The sequence below is a fragment of the Canis aureus genome, chromosome 11 (genome assembly GCF_053574225.1).
Source record: "Canis aureus isolate CA01 chromosome 11, VMU_Caureus_v.1.0, whole genome shotgun sequence".
Classification (NCBI taxonomy): domain Eukaryota; kingdom Metazoa; phylum Chordata; class Mammalia; order Carnivora; family Canidae; genus Canis; species Canis aureus.
In genome coordinates, this window is record NC_135621.1 from 63569730 (window position 1) to 63583952 (window position 14223).

The 14223-nt window shown below is 44.8% G+C and overlaps 1 protein-coding gene across 12 annotated transcripts in view; it reads right to left on the reverse strand.

Annotated features, from left to right (window-relative positions):
• Positions 1–14223, reverse strand: part of BCL11A (BCL11 transcription factor A) — a 102367-nt gene that overhangs the window by 65578 nt on the left and 22566 nt on the right. The window contains exon 1 of one of the 12 annotated variants that reach the window (XM_077915507.1): positions 11712–11836. The exons of 10 other annotated variants lie outside the window; for them this stretch is intronic. The gene's annotated coding sequence lies outside the window, so the exon portion shown is untranslated. Of the gene's footprint in view, positions 1–10893; positions 11020–11711; positions 11837–14223 lie in introns of those variants that run through there. One more of the 12 variants, XM_077915508.1, reaches the window with a different exon arrangement.

Consider the following 14223-nt stretch of genomic DNA (forward strand, 5'->3'; position numbering starts at 1 on the left):
GACAACAAAAACCCGCTGAAAGCAGAGATACTTTTGCAGGGCCTTCCCATTTGCCAATCTCTAACTCACGCATTCGTGGCAATGCTTCAGTTAACTCTCACTCGACAGGGATTGTCAAAAGTTTGCATGTCCCTACACCGCCCTTTCTCTAGCAGAAAAATCATGTCACTGGTAAGCAATGTTTGTACCTCCTTCAATGTCCTGCGCTTAACTTTTCATTTATGGCTGTACGTACAAATGTGTATCTGACATGGCGTACTGCTTCTTTTTTCCAAACACTGAAAAAATTCAGAAAGCCAAAGATAATATAGTATACCTTGAATGGCACGTCCTATGGGTAGAAGCCAAAAAAAAAAAAAAAAAATGCAAAATTATTTATGCACGAGTATTAAAATTTTCCTCAAAAGTTCCCAGGCAAATGGGTGCCTCTTTAATTTTCACCCTTACAATAAACTCTTCTGCAGGTTTTGTTTATTTTGAGGAAACATTTCACTTTTTTTTTCAAGACATGAGGTGTGAATGATGCAAAACAGTATTTGGATATGTAAACTGAATTATTTGCATAATGTATTTCTAATCAGTGAGTATAAATTCTGGAGTCTGAGGAGCTGAAATCAAGTGCCACAGATTTTTTTTTTTTAAATCCAGATTATAAAAGCAAAGAGCATCGCCCTTCGGTGGAATGACGTTCACATTTGCATTCTGTTTATAAGGAGAAGTTATCCACATAGACTTTTCTGAAGAATTTTAAATAAGTGACGTTGATGAACACTGCTTTGCTCTCACTCAACCGTAGAGGCACAAAGGTCCCTAAATTCACAGGCACAACCACACCAAGCACCAAGGAAAGCAAAGACCTTTGCCTCTAAAGAGAAGACCTTTCCCGCAGGCCCCACGTTGGCCTGCCGGCAGGACCTAGAGGAGTCAGAGATATCAGGCAGGACAGGGAAGCAGCCAGACATTCCGCCTCTACCACCCATCACATCAGCTTGGTCACCATGTTGTAACGAACCCCACATCGTCTACACCCTTCTGTTGGTTTCCATTGGTGTGTGGTGTTCATGCAAGCAAGTTTAGCCCCTCTGCAGAAAAACAGTGACATGGGTGTGCAAACAGCGGGAAGATTATTCCAGCTTTGGACACTCCCTTCTGTCAACAATAAAGCACAATAAAACCAAGTCGGAGGGGCAATTTGTCTGAACAAGCACGTTTTGGGGAAGGGATGGGATGCGGAGAAGGGAAAAACGGAGGTGTACCCAGTGGTCAGCCCCAGACAATGGCACTCCCCCCATTCCTGCAACAGTGGCCTTAACTGCCCCCGAGTCACCTGCACGCCCAGCACCCCCATAGGTGCGGTGTGAGCGCCTGCGCACGCAGCTCCTCGAGGGTGCCAGGTCACCCTTCTACAACAGCTGGTCCTATTGTCTACTGCCGGCGAAGCCAAACCAGCCTAAAATTTAATTTAATCTGCTCTAAACCCAAGTGTCAGGCACTTCGATGGCAGCTCAAAGCGCCACTCTCAGATAACTGAGTGACACTTGCTAATAATAGCCTCTCCGTGAAGTGAGCGGGAGCGGACATTTTGTGAGACCAGAGGGACCTCTGCCTGGAGACTCTGCGAAGCTGGGCCCAGCTGGGGCAGCCCAGGCAGCAGATGCACCAGAGACCAGGCCCGTCGCGCCTCTAAGGAGACCAGCTGCACCAGGCCCACCAGTGACCTCGCTCTCAAGCTGAGCAGCCACAGCCCTGGCTTTTGCGAAACAGAACAGATGCCCCTTCGCAGCTCTGCCATCAATGCTCTGCTCCCTTCCAGGCTCCAGAGGCTGTGCCCCAGCCCTCCCTCCACTGCGCTGTAGTCCCCTTCTTCCTTAAGGAATGGTCAGCTTCGCCTCAGGGAAGCCATCGTTCTCAAAGAGCCAGAGCTCATGGCCACCGGAAGGCCCAAGAGCCTTCTCTCTTCCTCAACCCCAGCAGGTGAATGGGCGCTTCCCAGCTGCTCTTGCCAACACCCACCACAAAGAAAGCAGGCACCGGTGCTGGAACTCAGTTGAACTCCGCCTCCAACTCCTCTTCACATGCTGCAACAAATTTTGGCAGCTCTTTTCTTCCAGGAGAATGAAGCACAGTGCACAGTGAAGACTCTAAGAGGACCCCCCCCCCCTTCCCCTTAAGAGTGAACTTTCCAGATATGAGACTTGAGTTCACAAGTACTTTCTTCCCCACAGGATACCTGCCCCCCTCACTACCTCTGAGCCGATTCCTTGGCGAAGAAACAACATCCCCTGCACAAGGCCACTTTGCTCTTGAGCAGTCAGGCAGCACCTTTATTTGGGGGAAAATCTCGCACACATGCAGCCGTTCAGAGAATGGCATAAATCAACTCCCAAGTATGCATCGTCCAACTTCAACCACTAGCAGCTCACAGCCAAACTTGTTTTATCTATAACCCTATCGCCAACCCTGCCCACTGGATTATTTACACTAATTCCAGACATCCTATCATTTCATCACCAAATACTTCAGTATGTATTTTTAAAAGATAAAGCCTTTTTTGAAATCACTTTTTAAAACCATTATCACGCCTAAAAAAATTAAAGTGACAATAATTCCTCATCATCAAATAGGGGAGTTACTTTAGACTCCGAAATACTTCTTTGCGCCTAGCTCCTGCTTTGGGGGATCCCTTCTACCAAGGTTCAAGACTAAAGCTGCCAAGAAAAGCATTCAGAGAATCACACTCTCCCAAAAGGGCCATGGACCTTATTTAAAGCCACCTGGCACTTTAGCCCAAACTCCTTCTCCTTCTAGTCCCTCACCCCAATGGGGGCCGAGTGCACCCTCTGGGAGTCCTCCGTGAGAGTCCTCACCCCTCTCCACATCCCCCTAATGCCCGAGTCTTCCTCATTCCCCACTCTGGGGCCCATCACCGCTTTAGGCAAGCAGGTACACTCCCAGTGTTCAGAATCGGTATTTATTTGTCTTTGAAGAAAGTGTTCTCCTGGACAGTTCTGCACAGAATTCATTCACAGAGCATGTCTTGGATATACAGCTGACTAGATATGTCAGTTATGTTCCAAATGGGTTTTCACAGGTCAAGGTTCTGCAGGCAAGAGCAAATACTATTTTTAGACAGGATAAGGTCACAATGCTTTTAGAGACAGTGAGGTCTACAATAAAACCTATTGATCAGCCTCTGGAACTAGTGCTCCAGAGAGACACGGAGATTGAAACAAAAATTGCCTGGCCGTTTTCTCTGTAGACTCGGTGGGTAAAAGCTTGTTGGACTTAATATCTTTCAGGATATAAAATAAGTAAGAAGTAACTGCGCACAGATTACTGAAGTCCATTTAACCAGATGCAGAGGCAGGTCCGGAAACACTCTCATGGCAGAAATCTGCAGAAGGGGACCTCGTGGCAACAAGTGCTACGGCCACCAAGAGAAGAGACCAGCCTCCTCAACTCCGTGAAGGTAAAGGGTACAGGCTACCATCCAGGAGTTCAGCTTGAAACTCTTGTCCCTACATCGGAAACTGTGTCCCTCAATCCAGGGCTATGTGAACAACAGACCCTCAGAGACAAACAGCATGAATCTGGGATTATGAAAACAAACAGCATAAGTTTAGGATTTGCCTAAGTTGGAGTTTGATGAAAACAGGTGTTCATATGGATGACTTTTTAAAACTTTTATATTAGCTTAATGGTAAATCTGAAGGTCTTCCCACTGTCTTTCAATCTCTCTCTCTCTACCTACGTGTAGATGCATATACACACATGTATAAACATATACACACACACAGAGGCTAAATATATACACACTAGATACATGTACACACACACTATATATGTGTGTCCGCATATATATGTGTTTATGTGTAGTACATACATATAAGCTTGTGTGTTACATCTTATGATGATAGTTTTAGTGTATTTGGAGGGTTTTTTTTCTGTCCAAAAGAGATAAGTCTTCTAGGTATACCACCCAAGACTCCAGTAAGAAAAATCATTCATTGCCATTGAAACTGGAGAGACGGATTTAGAAATCATACAAACACACAGGAGCCCAAGCAAATGAATCATGAAGGCACAGAAAGCCACTGGAAAGTTATTTAACTAGCCTGAAGATTCATGAATTTACCAAGGTATTAGCAACAAACCCTAAATAATTTATTTGAGTCAAATAGGAGCTTTAAGTAAAGACATTAACGTAATGGACTATCACATCTTAAACTTCAGCCGGGGATCTAAAACTTTGAAGTCATTACATCCCCACAACTACCTCTCCATTATCAGCAGTGCTTGATTGTTTTGGAGACGCGGGGCCACAGGACCTAGTGTGAAAACCTGTAGGGTATCTTCATTTATCATCTGCTCCCGTCTCACAGCCCAGCTCGCAAACAAAATATGCCATGGTAAACATAATCCATATATCACATTGTGACACAGCTGACCCCATTAGTGAGCCACGACTGTCCTAGCGGTAGCATCCTATCACACATTAACAATACAACGCTGATACATTTGCACAATACAATGCAGGGTGGGGGGAGAAGAGAGACTATCGGGCTATGAAATCCTCAACTTCATATCTGAATTCATATTTTGTCGCCTATCTCTTTGGCATGAATGCTATCGTGCTTTTTGCTCAAGTAATAACCGAAGGGGAAAGTAGTGCCTCTGGGTGGCTGCCATTCATTCAGTCGGCCCATTATCTTCCTTTGGGTTGAGTCAGGGCTCAACTTTTTCCTTTTCCCTGTTTGTTTTTTTAGCATTTTGTTTTGTTCTGTTTTCCTGCCAGAGACAGAAGAGTATGCAAAATTTGAAAGAGCTGATTATCAGCGCCCTAATAGAGCACTCCTAATAAAAATCCCCGAAACATTATAAATTAAAGAGGCAGTAATTTAAATAAATTGCTTCTTTATGGAAGCTATAGAGCTCAAGAGGGCCTGTGCCCTATGAGGAACACGTATCCCACAACTGGTTCATTTCCCCCCTTACTCTTAGCACATGGGATAATAAAAGAAAGTTTTAAATAATCATTATCCAAAGGGTAACTTTGAGTGTTGTTTATCGGCATGCTTCTGAAAACATCATTTTATATCTAATTTCATGCCATGCATAAGTGGTATTTGCTGGACAGTGTAGAAAACAGAAACATCCGTGCTAAAAGTCAATGGTAAACACCAAGTTTAGAAAATGGATTGCAAAGATCACATGTCCCAGAACAGGCCATATGCTTTTACCTACATGATGAATAAAAAAAGAACATTTTCCCTCAATTTATGCTGTCTTCAACACTAACAGAGGGAGAGTTCTTCTAAACATGTTGCATCGGATGCCTTTAACAAGCAAGAATTTGTAACTCCAAGAACTCAGCATATGTAGGCTATGTCCATACAGAGAAACCAGCTTTTGGGGGAGGAAGAAGGAAAATATCACTGAATTCAGTCAGTTAATTGAATTTAAAATACCTGGTTGTTTAAATTCAACTGATTTCTTTGTCAAACGTATTTCTATTTTGACATAGCTACAGTTGCCCAAAAAAGCAAGCTTGGAGAAAATACACATTACACTCTTTAGAGTTTATATTAAAAAAAAAAAAAAAAAAAAAAACAGCTTGCAACAATTAAAAGACGGAGAAATCTTGTAAGGCTGGAAACTTCTGTGAATTATCACCATTCCATTATACCATGCTTCAATTTTGCTTCCAGCAATTTGAAAGTTGCTCGTAAGCTTTCCGTGGAGGGATCATGAGCCCAAGCCTTAATCTCCACCATGGCTCCTACCTTCCAGGCAAATAAAGAAAATATTCTGCTTTCTCTGCAGGCAAGCCTCATTCAGCAACTAGATTCCAAAAAGAGCAGAAAGGAGAGGAGGCAGGGAATCTGCTTACGGTGTTCAGAGTATGCTAGGACAGGACAGGGGCTTAGAGACTCCCCAGCTCCCAACTACCCATTCTACAGACAAGGAAACTAAAATGCAGGGAACCCCATGAAGGGTGAAGGGAACCCAGAGTCTCACTGCTCAGAGTTAGAACCCCAGCATACCGGTTCCCAGACCAGGGTCTTCCTGCTCTCATTAAAACTCAAAATTTGGGGTTCTAGAAAACCCCAAAAGACCTCAATCCCTACCCCGCCCCCAACCCGTTTTGATCATTTTTCCACTGCCTTCGTGGAGGAGGAAGCGTCTAGTTTTATTGGGCCTTTACAGATTTTTTTTTTTAAGATTTTATTTATTTATTGACGAGAGACACAGAGAGAGGCAGAGACACAGGCAGAGGGAGAAGCAGGCTCCTCGCAGGGAGCCTGACATGGGACTTGATCCCAGAACCCTGGGATCGCGACCTGAGCCGAAAGCAAGATACTCAACCGCTGAGCCACCCAGGCGTCCCGGGCCTTTACAACTTTTTATTTTCTCTTTTTGTTTTACTTTATTGTTTGGCAATCAAAAATAGTTTATCATAATTCTCTCAAGTGGATTGTCTTCCTATTACAGGCTGATAACGTTATCTCCTAGCCGAAAATGGCAACAGGGCTGGAAATAAAGAGGACTTGTTTTTTTTTTTTTTTAAACATTAGGTTTTTTTCTATACTGATGATTTCATATTCTAGGTACAAAACAGGTAGAGTTTCTCTCACCCTTAACTTCTGCAAGATCTAGATGGACTCAAATTCAGAATCTGGTGAAATGCCCGTATTTTAGGATAATGTATTCTAGCAGAAAGCTCTGGATTGGCTCTATTTTGCTTTTTGTTCCCCAAAAGATTTTTAAATAGTTTTCATTTTTAAAAAGATTTCAACTTTGGATTGTGCCGATGCCAAAGTCTCTATACATCTAATCAATCAATAAATAAGACAAACAAAGCAGCATATGTTTATCCTTTACATTTGGGAAGTGTACATTAATTACTGCAGATTGTCTCCTATGCATCTCCCCCCCGTCGCAGACAGCAGTGCTCAAAAGGGTCCGCAAAATAAAAATGTATGGGGTAATTAAATGGATATTTATAATTAGAACTTAATAATTTGCATCAGGGACAAATGAGCTCTGATTTTAATCTGCAGCGCATTTAGATTAGCCCGAAGATAGTGTAATTTGATGGTTTATAGGCCTCCTCTCGGATTATGAAATAATACCAAGCCTTCCAAGACAGCGCGTCTGTGTCAGGAGTGTGTTAAAGAAGAAGATGCAATGAAAATGTTTGACAACGTGAAAGCAGCCATAAATTACATGACAACTGTGTAAAAGTCATGATGAAACAAATAAAGGGCTGACCTATAATGCGTCTGATTCATTGTGACACACACAACTCCCTGCACTAATCTCTGCCCAGCCAACGCATTCTTAAGCGGGGAACTACTTAGCACTGGGAACGTTGTAAATTATCACTAGTCAACAGCATTGATTTTTAGTCGACATTTCAATCAGGCTGAAGTAGAAATACTACCCAGCTCATCCAACAGCCTCTTAACCAGTCCGCTGCCCCTCTGCGGTCTCCTCAGTTATGGCTTTGTTAAATTTCCATTGCTCTCACCATTCAATATTTATTATAGCGTGGCCACATCCAGGCACTTGGCCTGAAGGGTCACCGGCCTGCCTCTTGGGACATTAAATTCCTGCTTACCTTAATGAAGGCAGAGCCAAAAAAGAAAAAGAAACAAAAGGCCACCATTGGAGAGCTGGCCTGATTTTCAAGAGAATGGGGAGAAGACCAGAGGGGGAAAAGAGGGCCTCTGAAGCAATGGTATTCCTTTTATCATTTCTCATTTCTGCTTTTCAGTCTAGGAATAAAATTCAGAGCTTCTCTCCCGGGGTGATGGGGGGAAATACTGCTACAGTCCTGAACTGGGGGCAGGTAGAGACAACGTGGCGAACTGGAGGAAGAGGCAAGGGGAAAGGAGGCCAAGGATCCAGTCCCAGGGCTGCATGAAAAGTGAAGGGTAAGGCTTGGAGTTCTCTACCCACATGTATTCTCAGCAGCCACCTCCATCCCCACCCCCAACTCAGGAGACCTCCCGGATCCATGCCCATGACAACCCCTTGGTGGTGGATCTGATCTGAACGATCTCCCTTGGGTCAAATAGAAGAGCGTACTGAGTAAGGAGAACTCCCAGGCAACCCTTGTCACTGCTGAAGCCAACTCTTCAGGTCCCCCACAGAACCTCTGCACCTCCTAACTGCCCAGTGGACGATGAAGTGACATAAATGGCGGCCAACGGTGGCCCAGCCAATTCAGAAGGATGGGTAATAGAAGGAAAACCCTGACATTTGGTTTTGGAATACATTATGTAATCCCTCCGTAGTGAACCTCAGGTCTTGCTTCAGCAAATATTAATGGTGTCAGAGCAGCCTGCAGAGTGACTAGGGGAGGCCACCATGCACTTGAAAACTTGCCTCGGGGAAAGCCACATGTGGATCATATGGAGTTGTTGACTCTAGTTTCCATTCAAAAATTTTCTCAGGTCTCTTAGCGTGCTTTCCGGACTTGCCTTACCACAGCACTTGTTCAGCCAATAATGAAAACCTCCTAGAAGCAGATTATTACCCCTCCAGTATTCCCTATACACACATATGCATGCACACGCACACGCACACACTCTCTTGCTCAGAGTATAATTCTGATTCCCCCCTCCTTTAAAGGCGTGGTCAGTGAAGTGAGTGCCAGAGAGACAACTGAACAGGAATGCTGAAAGCCAGGGCTCACCAGCCCTTCCAAGCCCTAGCTTGGTTTCTTGGTCAGCCTACTGCTATCTCCTAACCAAGTCACACACAAATAGTGAAACCTCCTTCCTGCTCTTCCAGGGACCCTCACCCCATTCCTGCCTTACTCTGGACAGATGGAGAAGGGACTACTTGCAAAGCAGAATTCCTCACATTGCAACTCTTTCCAACAGCTCCAAGGCTCCGCCAATATGCCCAGGACAGCCGCCCAGGAACTGGATGAGAACATTCTTCTCTTTCCCAGAAGACTAAAAAACTTGACCACAGAACCCACAGGAGGGCCAGCCATCCAGCACCAGAGCTTCCCACCCAACGGGTGCCCAACGCCACTGCAGAAAGCTGCAAACACTTTCAGGAGGTGACAGAGGATAGTGGCTGGAAGCCAAAGGATTAAACCCCTAATAATGGTGAACCCTCGGGGAAGCTCTTTTAACCTTTGGTGAACCCCGATTTCCTCCTCTACCAAATGGAGCTAATAGAACCTCCTTTCTGAGGCTGCTGTGGGATGGAGAGACAATGCATCAGATACACAGTAGAGCAAAGGCAACTCTCAGGGTGTGTCCTGCGTGGCAGGTAACTTCTGTGCTTTCTCTCACTTACTCCTTGCGTCCACTCTATAAGGGAGGTGCTTTGGGTTGTCGGCATCGCGCAGAGGTTAAACACTTTGCCCAAACTCTCCAGACCAGTCAGTGGTGAAGCAGGAATCTGAACCCACAGTGACCATGCCACACACCCAGGCATAACTTCTGCTGGCCTCTCTCCCTACAGGCTTGTGCTGCATCACCAACCACTGAGGGAGCTGCTAATGGGGAGGAGCCCCTCCAATCACCCCACCTCACCAGATCTGCAAGGGCTCCTCAACTGTTCCCACCCAATGGCCCCTTTCCCACAGGCTCCAGCAGGAACCCACTCTGAGGCAGGAGGCTCTGAGCCCATTAGAAGCCTCCCTACCCTGCTCACCTCTCATTCCCACCTCCTACTCCCACACTGTGAGGAACTATGTTGAGACCCCAGTTCTGATAGGAGAGGAGAGTGCTAAGCCAGGAGTCAGAATCATAACAATAACTGGCTTTTCTCTAGTGCTTACCATGTACCAGGCAAGCAGGGGTTTTCACGCAATGCTAATGATGCCCCCCATGGGGAGGGGTCCTGCAACTCCCCCCATGTTAGAGGAAGAAATGGAAATTCAGAGAGATGAAGAAATCTCCCCAAGCTCACACAACTAGAAATGGCAGCACTTCCTCACCATTTTATCTCAGAGGCTGAAAAAGGGGGAGAAAAGGAAATGAAAGGAGATAAACATATTTTGAAGGGCTTATTTCCTTTCCCCTCTTTCAGCCCCTCTTCCCCGTGTTACAAGGCAGGAGGCAGGTTACAAAGGCACACAGGTGGGAGGGAGTGAAAACAGCATCTAAGGGCTTGGCCGAGTGTTTTGGGTTATCTGTGGGATGAGCCCAGGGGCCTCCAAATTTTCTCAGTTTCTATTTGCTACTAGATAAGTAGGAGAAAAAGTCCACCTTCCCGCTGAGGCTTGACTTCAGCCTGGGGAAGTAAACATGATTTTATCCTATTTTTTATGGCTGCTCACAATGGTGCCTTTTCAAGTCTATGATGGGGGAAAAAAACATCCTTTATTGTGTGAACTGCATTTCGGACGGGCCCCCAAACCACGTGGAGGCCCAGTGTCCCCTAGGTAGAATGCTGTGAACCCAGCTTTAGCGCCAGCAGCTCCTCTGGTGGGAACCAGAACATGCCTCCCGCCAGTAAGTAACAGAGAAATTCAATTACCTCGCCACTTGTGGCAGGAGGGCAAAGACTGCACATTAAAAGAGCTAAAAAATGTCAGGAAGTTATTGGGCTGATGACTCTTGCTTGCCAACACTCATAAGTGAATGCATAATGTCATAATAAACTAAAAAACACAGAAACAGACCAAAGAAGATAAGATAATTGAGAATCAAACAAGCCCGGACACATGGGTTTGCCATCAGCCCTGCACGGGAAATGCTGAGCCTCCCACGGGGGCGCTTTCCCCCCACCCCTGGCCTTTGCTGGGCCTCGCTTGCTCCCATCCTTCCCAGCCAGCAGCAGCCTAGTTCGCAGGTCTTTCCCAACAAGGAGTTGAACTTCAGCCATTAAAAAAAAAAAAAAAAAAAAAATTAAATTCGTGCTCACCGATTTCCTACCTGCACGCAGACCCACACGCCCCGCCCCGGCTGCACACGAGGCCGCCGCTGCACACGCGCTCACACGCGCTGGTCTCCCGAGCACCCCCAAACCCTTCCCATCCCGGGCCCTCGGGTTACTGGCGTTATCACAACTCTTTTTTTTTTTTTTTCCCCAATGGCAAGCCAGGAAAGATGATAGAACCTGTGTGTGTAGCCAAAAGACTGGCCTCAACTGGTTCAGAGGGGAAAAAAATTGAGCTGTGTGTGTGTGTGTCTCTCTCTCTCTTTTTTTTTTTCTTGCCTTTAGCCAAAGACCTGGGAGCATTTGATGTACAGTCAGCAGGTATTTTTTTTTTTAAGAAAGAAAGAAAGAAAGAAGGAAAGAGAGAAAGAAGGAAAGAAAGAAAGAAAGAAAGAAAGAAAGAAAGAAAGAAAGAAAGAGGAAGAAAAGCGAAAAAAAACAAAAACACTGAAAAGGCTTGGCTGCACTGGGGCCCTGACATGCTCTCATCTAAAGCTTGGCCCTCGGCCAAGTTCATCTGTTAATGGACAGCCACAACCAAGGCCTGCACCTCCCCCACCTCCGACTCCTCTCTCTTCTCCTACCTCTTTCGAGCTCCTAAAAACTAGACATCGATTATGTCTGTGCTTTTCCCTTTCTATTCAAGATAAACAAAGTGCTTCAAGTTCAGGGCACACCCTGGGACCCTTGACAAAACAATCTATCATTCTGTCTGCTAAACCAGTCTGGCTACACCGCGGCCGCGAGAGCAACGCTCCCAATGTACAATTTTCCCTTTGTGCTTCTTCCCTCTTGCCACTAACCTCTTTTCTTTACCACCTTCTCCGGAGCAGATGGACTTGACCACTTTGCTTAAGCCCCTCCTGGTAACCTCAGAAATTAAAGAAAGGATGGGAGCTCCTGGTGGCCCCTCCTCCTGCCTGGGTTCTCCTCCTTCCCCTGTGTGGCCCCCCCCAGTCCCTCGGACGCATACCCAGTTCCCGTTAGACCCACATAATCCTTTCAACCCTCTCGCCACACAGACACCCAGAAAATAAATTGAATGCAAGGACGGTCCCTTCTTTTGCTCCCTGCAAGATTATTTTAAGTGAGTTTTGTTTTAAATCATATCCATTAATTCAGCCTGACTTGCAATTAAATGCAAATACACTTTTTACAACCAGTACGGAATGTATTAATTATAACTACAAATGGTCAAATGAGAGCACAGTCCCTCCTAAAAATATTAATAAAATACATAATAAATAATATTAATGAAACAAAAATAGATTCATAAGCCTTGGCCAAGGCTTTTATTATTTCACGCAAGGGGAAATCCAGCCAGTGAAACTTGCTGCACATACTTTGGCGGGACTCTGGCCAACCACCACCAGTGAACTCCAGAGAGTGCATTTGGAGGGGGGCAGGGAGGCCGTGCTCTGGTGTTAGAGGTTCTGTGCAGAACCCCCCCGCCCCATCCTTGGGAGGCTGAGTGATGGCCACAGAGCACAAGGCGGAGCCCATAACGCCTCACACAGCTTTCCCATGTGGTCTGGGAAAGTAACCCACAGGCAGCTTCCCCTTGCTAAGGCAGCCTGGCTCTTATTTCAGTGCCCACCCCTCCCCTCCAATGAATCTCCTAGACCCGAGGGAAATGAGCCCAGCTGAAAGAAGGGCTCAGGAGTCTCACCCCAACAGCACCATTTACTCCTCGAGCGCCAGGAGCCACCTTCCTCCCGCCACACCACCAGGCCCCTGTTAACCTGTCTCCACATCACACAGCCCTGCCGCACCCCCCACCCCCGGTTCCCCCACTCCCTGCCCCCCGCCTCTCCCCCCCAAATCCAACACACCCACCGCACAATCGAATCTAATTAAGATCAGGAAAAAATTTGCATTTTCTTTTCACTGTACCCCCAGTAATCACAGAAGTTCTTCAAATTTTGAGAATTTTGTTCCTCTGCTAATTATTTCCCTCATTTTGCATTTCAAGGCACAAAGACAGTCTATCTCACTGGTGGTCTATTAATAGTTTGAAGTTTTGAGCATCAGAAGGTGGGGTGGGGTTTTTTTTTTTTTTTTTTCCTTTTTAAAACTGTCATTTCCAGTTTTGTAAAAAGGTTTTTTTTGTGGTTGTTGTTGTTGTTACTGGTGGTGAATTTAAGGTTTCTTCCAAAAGATAACTTGGCTGTGCCATTCTGTATATTATAATTTGATCTCCCCCTACTTAACTGATTTACAGAACCTTGGTATGTGTATGGAGGAAGAAGGAGGAGGAAGGAAGGAAGGAAGGAAGGAAGGAAGGAAGGAAGGAAGGAAGGAAATTAAGAAAGAATAAAAGAAAGAGAGAAAGAGGGAGAGAGAAAGAGAAAGAAAAAAAGAAAGAAAGAAAGAAAGAAAGAAAGAAAGAAAGAAAGAAAGAAAGAAAGAAAGAAAGAAAGAAAGAAAGAAAGAAAGAAAGAAAGAAAGAAAGAAAGAAAGAAAAAAGAGGAAAAAAAGAAAGAAAGGAAATTCCTTGGCATAAGTACATGTTTGCTGATCAAATTTCAGATCATGTGTTGTTCATTATTATGACTTTACTTGAAAAACAGTTTGCCACAGTGAGATGGATTCACTTTATATGTTTTCTACCCCTCTACTCCCTTTAAGTACTTTGAAAAACAGTACAATTTTTTTTAAGGTACATTTAAAGCATGAACTGGTTTGGATTAAAACAATGTTTCAACGTCCGTAAATTCCCCCCAAAAATACATTTTTAAAAGCCTTATGCAAAGCCACACATGATTTTGAGGGACCTAATGAGATTGTCCCACCAACAAAATTTAATGGTGATTTAAGAAATTCTGATACTTTTCATTTACTTCCTGTAGAATTATTTGTGTACTTGACATTTATGCAGTTTCTCCATTATATAACAATGCACTCTGGGTACACTAGATTATGCCAATCTATTAGAATGAAATTTGTACTCCATATAAGCAGAAGTTTCCAGTCGGTTTTGACTTACCATTATGTTTCAATGTAAAGTGTTATTATAGCTGAGTATAAAGCACTGCTACTCCGCGCTCGCGGTTTTTAACTCTAATACTGTAATCTTTCTGGCTGCTTCTAGGGCTGTGTCAGTGTTTACATTTCTGGAAGTTAAATAAACCGACATGGCAAAACTCCTGGATAGACTGAATAATAAGGCTTGTGATGACTACATTGTTTACTTTTTACCTTGTTAGGATCCCTTTCTTGTAAAGTTTGGGGGAGAGACAGAGAAAGGAGGAATGAAGGAGGGGGATAGGATGGAAAGAGAGAGATTTACACACTGGCTTCCATATGTCACAAAGA